At 42.8% G+C, this 6,757-nt stretch overlaps 1 pseudogene; it reads left to right on the top strand.

Moving 5' to 3' along the window:
• Gm4797 (predicted gene 4797) lies at positions 4,180-5,698 on the top strand (annotated as a pseudogene).
• Positions 5,699-6,757: the final 1,059 nt, after the last annotated feature.

The raw sequence follows: 6,757 nt of genomic DNA, 5'->3' as shown, positions 1-6,757 counted from the left end.
GCTAGCTTTTGAATCCAATAATGAGCCAAATAATATATTTGTGGTTTTCAATAACTAGTGTTTAGAAATGGGTGTAAAGATATTAGGCAAGTATCCAAATGCCTGAGGAGACAGTGAGACACTCTGAAGCAGGAGTTGCCAGAGGTGTGAGGGACAGAGCTCAGGTCCTGGCAGACCATAACAATGTAAGAGCTGGCCACCTGACCTCAAGTGGCCTTAAAGAAATCAAAACAGTGAAAAGCAGAGAGAGAATACAAATTTTAATTCCAATCAGAGGTTTCTACCCCACCTTTAGCCATTCAGTTCCCAGAAAAAATAGACACACAAACAACCTTTATCATTATAATAAGCCTTAATCAGCACAAGAGCTGGGCAGATATCTATCCTCTATGCTACTATGTCTATTCCCCAGCCAATAATCCCATTATATAATGTGCCATGTTTCATCTGGGCCGCTCTTAACTCCAATCAGCCAGCCCACATGGCCATTAGTTTACGATTCTTACCTCATGGCAGCTTCTCCTCTTTCCACCTTCTCCTCTCCCCTTCCTGATCTCTTCTGACACCGAGCATGGGAACCCTAAACCCACCTATGCCTCTTTTCCCCAGCTATTGGCTGTTGGTATCTTTATTTACTAGTCAGAAATAACTGGGGAGCAAGGTCACACAGCATCACTTGGGTCTATATTCAGACTCTCTTGTCTCTGGGGCAACCAAGTATTGGGGGCCGGTACTTAGCATTACAATACATAGCAACAGATCAAACCTCAATACCCATTCTTGGGTCTTGGCATGAAGTTATCTTCAAATAAGGACAAGATATGTTCTTAGATAAGCAGTCCTAATCAAGGTGTGGTCCAGCCTATCACTGACCCATCATCATCTCAGCTCCAGTCTGTCCTGCAAGGTGATCTGACATATTGCCACACAAGAGTATGAACTCTTTTTCTAAGAGACAAACTCTCCAGCTCCAGTGACAATAAGCTTACAGCATTCATGTGTTGGGGTCCACCGTTTCAATACTCTGATAGCCAAAGGACAGACACAAGTGTCTGTCTTCAGCTAGGACAGTTAGAGAAGAGAGGATAGAAGAAAGAATGAAGAGTGTCCCTTAAGTGGGCCGGCCAAACAGAGTGTGGCAGCTCCTATCTAGAATTTCAACATTTTGGAGGATGAGGTAGAATGTTTGCCAAGAGGGTTCCCCATGGTAAGTCCCAGAATACACTTGAATATAGCAAGAGACCCTGTCTCAAAACTCAAATAAAAAAATAATAGCCTACTGTTTTAGTCAGGGTTTCTATTGCTGCACAAACATCATGACCAATAAGCAGGTCGGGGAGGAAAGGGTTTATTCAGCTTCCACTTCCATATTGCTGTTCATCACCAAAGGAAGTCAGGGCTGGAACTCAAGCAGGTCAGCAAGCAGGAGCTGATGAAGAAGCCATGGAGGGATGTTACTTACTGGCTTGGTTCCCCTGGCTTGCTTAACTGGCTTTCTTATAGAACCTATTACCACCAGCCCAGGGGTGTCACCACCCACAAGGGCCCTCCCCTCTTGATCACTAATTGAAAAAATGCCCCACAGCTGTATCTCATGGAGGCATTTCCTCAACTGAAGCTCCTTTCTTCTGTGATAACTAAAGCTTTTAATCACAGAAGACCTTGAACTCAGAGGTCTCCCTGTCTTAATCTTCTGGAATTCATAGCCACTGTGCCTCAAGATCTCCATGCCAAGATCCAGGTCAGAAACTTCTATCGAGAAGCCTCAGATTAGGATCACTGGTGAGCCTTCCAATTCTGGATTGTAGTTCATTCCAGATACAGTCATGTTGACAACCAGGAATAGCCACTACACCTACCCAACTGTCTTAGTTTGGGTTCTATTGCTGTGAAGAGACACCATGACTATGGCAACCGTTATAAAGAAAAACATTAAATAAAAGATAGCTTACAGAATCAGAGATTTAATTTATTATCATTGTGACAGGAAGCATGGCAGCATACAGGCAGACATGCTACTGGAGGAGCTGAAAGTTCTACATCTTCTGCCGACAGCAGAAGAAGACTGTGTGTCACACTGGGCAGAGCTTAAGCATAGGAGACCTCAAGGCCCGCCTCCTACAGTGACACACTTCCTCTGACAAGACCACAACCTACTCCAACAAGGCCACACATCCTAATAGTGTAATTCCCTATAGGCCAAGCATTCAAACACAGGAGTCTATGGGGGCCATCCCTATTCAAACCACCACACTATCTGTCCTTCCTGGGATTGAAAACCAGACAAAACATTGGGTCATCTGAAGGCAAAGTGTTGCCAAAGGATGTTGGTATATGAAATAAAATCAACCCAAAGGTTTAATGTGGGATTTTTTTTAAAAATTGATTAAATCAGGGTAAATATTAAATGAAGGATACATGAAATGCAGACAAGAAAATATGAAAATAAAATAATATCTTTTGTTTTTTTAATGGTGTCATCACTAACATAAAAACGGTATTTTTTTTTAATCTAGAAACAGATAGCCAATAAGAGAAAGACAGACATCTGGAGAAAGAACTGAACTTCAGCAAAGCGAGTCATGGCTACCCATAATTCCAGCTCCAGGAATCTGGTGCCCTCTTCAGGACTTCAGGAGCACTACACTTACATGTGAATACCCACCCAAGAGGGCGTCACTGATCTGACGCTCTCTTCTGGACTCCAAAAGCATCGACATGGGCATACACACACATACACATAACTTAAAATAAAAACTATTAAGAAGCCAAATAAATCACTCGTGATTAAGTCATAAAGTCATAAGAGGATTAGGAGTGTCCTAAATTTGATCCCTAAATTATTTTCTCTAAATATTCGTTAGAGCATTAAGAATGGTGATTTCCCCTCCCCCATCCATTCTGGAATGTCTTCTGGCTTGGTCTTGTTCAGAGTTTTCTGCAGCAACCATACCTACTGTGTATCCATGAACACAATGTCCTGTCATATCCAGAAGTCACAAGAGATCTTTGCCAAGATGAGGTGCTATTGAAAGTTGAGGACTGTTAGGAGAAGGAAAGTAGATTTTTCTTTAGAGGCATGGTCTCTGGTAGATTAACCATGTGCCAGGCCTCACACCTATGTGAAGTGGATATGACCCCACAGACAGTGGGAGACGAGCACTGAGCATTGGTTTGCTTTGCTCCAAAGACTGCCATTAAGAGAAGCTTGCCCAAGAACTGCTCGGGAAGTTTCTGCGGCAGTTTGCCACTTGCATGGCCTCATGCCAACTGCCTTACCTCCGGCTGGTTAAAGAGTCTACCGGTTCCTTCAGGACTGGACAGCAGCTGACGGTGTGAGGGAAGTTCGTGTGTGCTGATTGCCTGCCTAGACTGGTCTGCCTCTGCTGATTTGTAGTTGGTGTTTGCTACAGGACTGAACTGCTGCCAAAGAAAATCAAGCTCGCCCTAAAGAACTATTGCTGAACAGATCCACTTCTCCCATATCCTAATAACTTTTCTCTTTCACTACCTTGGCTGTGTGGTTGACTATGTAAGCGTACACTCTTGTGTATATGGGAAGGACCTATTGGCCTCAATTGAATCAAGAAAAAAGAGACAGAAACTCCTTAGAGGACAAGGAGGAGTTGGAGGAGAAATGGGAGTGAATATAATAGAAATTCATTGTATGTATTTATAAATTTCTCAATAAATAAATAAAATATATTAAAATAATAGTGATTTCTCTAAATTTCATTTTCTTATATACTGAAATGTACAGAACTAATGTTTGATTGATTCTAATTCCACTCTGTCTTTATTGTTGGAACAGTATCCTTGAGAGGAGTGGATGTGAGCTGTGTTTTTTAAAAATCGAAAACATTCCCCTATAATCAAAGCTTCAATCCCACAAAGAGGAAATCTTACGTAACTTGGTTCTCTCTCTCCTCACTCAGAAACACCTCCACACCTTTCAAGGTTCCTTTCTTAGAAAATGGAAGTCAATACAAATCAAAAGAGGAGGAGGAGGCAATTAAGAATGTTCCAGAGACACAATGGCAGAGACCCAATCCTTAACTAAAAGCCAACTTCTATCACCTATCTCCTGCTCCATCCTCTCTTTGACAGGGAAAACAGCTTTCGTACTCAGGAGGAAAAAAAACTCCATTACTAGCAGAATAAAGATTTAAAGTCTCACTCTTATTCTCATGAGGTCTGTTCCTCTAGTTCACCTAGGATAATGGCGACAGCGAAAGTACTGAACATCGGGAAGAAACTCTGTGAGGGTAAAACAAAAGAAGTCTATGAATTGTTAGATAACCCAGGCAGAGTCCTCTTGCAGTCCAAGGACCAGATTACAGCAAGGGAATGCAGCTAGAAAAAACCACCTGGAAGGCAAAGCTGCCATGGCCAATAAGATCACCAGCCGCATATTTCAGTTGTTACAGGAAGCTGGTATAAAAACTGCTTTCACCAAGAAATTTGGGGAGACTACTTTCATTGCATTCCCAATGTGAAATGATTACAATTGAATGGGTATGCCGAGGAATAGCAACTGGATCTTTTTCTCAAAAGGAGTCCTGGGCAAAGGAGGTGTGTAAGTTTTATCCACCAAAAGTGGAGACATTCTTCAAGGATGATGCCAGTAATGATCCACAGTGGTCTGAGGAGCAGCTCATCGCTGCAGAATTGTGCTTTGTTGGCCTTGTTATAGGAAAGACTGACATGGACATCATGAGTCACACCACACAAGCTGTTTTTGAAATTCTGGAGAAGTCCTGGCTGCCCCAGAACTGTACGCTGGTTTATTTGAAGATTGAACTTGGCATTGATGTAACCACCAAAGAGATTGTTCTTGCTGATGTCATTGATAATGGTTCCTGGAGACTAAGGCCATCAGGAGATCGGAGCCAGCAGAAAGACAAACAGTCTTACTGCGATCTCAAAGAAGTAACTCCAGAAGGACTCCAGATGATGAAGAAAGACTCTGAGTGGGCTGCAGACCGAGTGGAGTTGCTTCTCAAGTCAGACAGTCAGTGCAGGGTGGGAGTGCTGATGGATTCAACCTCTGACCTTGGTCACTGTGAAAAAATTAAGAAGCCTTGTGGAAATTTGGGGATTCTGTGTGAACTTAGAGTAACATCTGCACATAAAGGACCAGATGAAACTTTGAGGGTTGAAGCAGAATGTGAAGGGGACGGCATAGCTACTGTATTTGTCACACTGGCTGCAGAAGCAATGGTCTAGGCCAAGTGATGTCTGGTAATACTAAATATCTGGTTATCAGCTGTTCCCCGATCACACCAGACGGGGGGGGGGGCTCAGGTTATGTGGTCATCTCTTCCACTGCCCACTGGTCTTGGCTGTTCAACTATAATTTCTCCAGAAGGATCAGCTCAGTTTGCTGCTCAGATATTTGGGTTAAACAACCATTTGGTGTGGGCCAAACTTCGAGCAAGCATATTGAACACGTGGATATCCTGAAAGCAGGCTGATGAGAAAATCAGAGAATGCAATTTGTAAAAAAGCAATTTCATTTTTAGGGAGAAAAGTTACATCTTCCTAGTTTGGATTTAAAGAAAAACAAATCAAGCAAAATGATTTCACATAGGAGAAAACGATTCAGTTTACTAATGAATAAATGGTCCTCGATATTTATGAGCTGGCACATCGTCAGTAGATACTATTAATATTTTCTAGCTCTGCATGCTGATATGTCCCTGTAACAATCTTAGCACTCCAGAATCTGAGGCAGCGTGATCTCTAAGTTCAAGGCCACCCTGAACTGTACATTGAGACTCAGCTTGGCGGGGAGGGAATCTTTATAGATATTAAAATTGGCATGGCACTACTAAATGTATTCTCACCCTCTGTGTGGCCATTGTTGGGTAAATATATAATTGTGGAACTGGAGCAATGTGTCTGCTGTATGAACCACTATGAAGAACCAGTGTGGCTCTCTTGCAGATGACCTGAGTTTGGTTCCCAGCATCTGTGTAGACTGCCTCACAATAACTCACCTTAACTCAGGGGATCTGACACCATGACTTCCTTATGCACCTGCTCTCAAATACAATTACATTCCCTGACCCAACACACACTATTTTAAAACAATAAACTTTTTTAAAAAGAGGAAAAAATAGCCGGGTGTGGTGGCGCACAGAGGCAGGTGGATCTCTGAGTTCGAGGCCAGTCTGGTCTACAGAGTGAGTTCCAGGACAGTCAGGGCTACAAAGAGAAACCCTGTCTCAAAACACCAAGGAGAGAGAGAGAGAGAGAGAGAGAGAGAGAAATATTTAAATTCTCACTTGGGGTTCACACAGAGACAAAGCTAGGCTCCCACATAGATTTTAGGATCAAACAAGTCCTGCTTCAAATTCTCCCCACCCCTGAAGCCCCATTTGATAGCAAACAGGGCATTGTAACTCCTCAGTTTGTTTTACCAGCTGTTAGATTGAGAATACTTTAATCTTCTCCTTCTCCTGAGAATAGACCATAAAGCAGGCAGAGCTGCGGTTAGCACCTAACAGATGTGGTAAACAGGCATTTACCACGCCCACTGACAGAACCACGCCTCCTGTTGTCCACACTTGTGGCTAGCTTTCTGGTTTTGTTTTGTTTTGTTTTTTAATTTTTTTTATTAGGTATTTTCCTCATTTACATTTTCAATGCTATCCCAAAAGTCCGCCATACCCACCCCCCCAATCCCCTACCCACCCACTGCCCCTTTTTGACCCTGGGGTTCCCCTGTACTGGGGCATAAAAAGTTTGCAAGTCC

This window comes from Mus musculus, chromosome 10 (genome assembly GCF_000001635.26).
Source record: "Mus musculus strain C57BL/6J chromosome 10, GRCm38.p6 C57BL/6J".
Classification (NCBI taxonomy): Eukaryota; Metazoa; Chordata; class Mammalia; order Rodentia; family Muridae; genus Mus; species Mus musculus.
The sequence above is the reverse complement of the archived record's forward strand: the minus strand, read 5'-3'. Positions and strand labels throughout refer to the sequence as shown.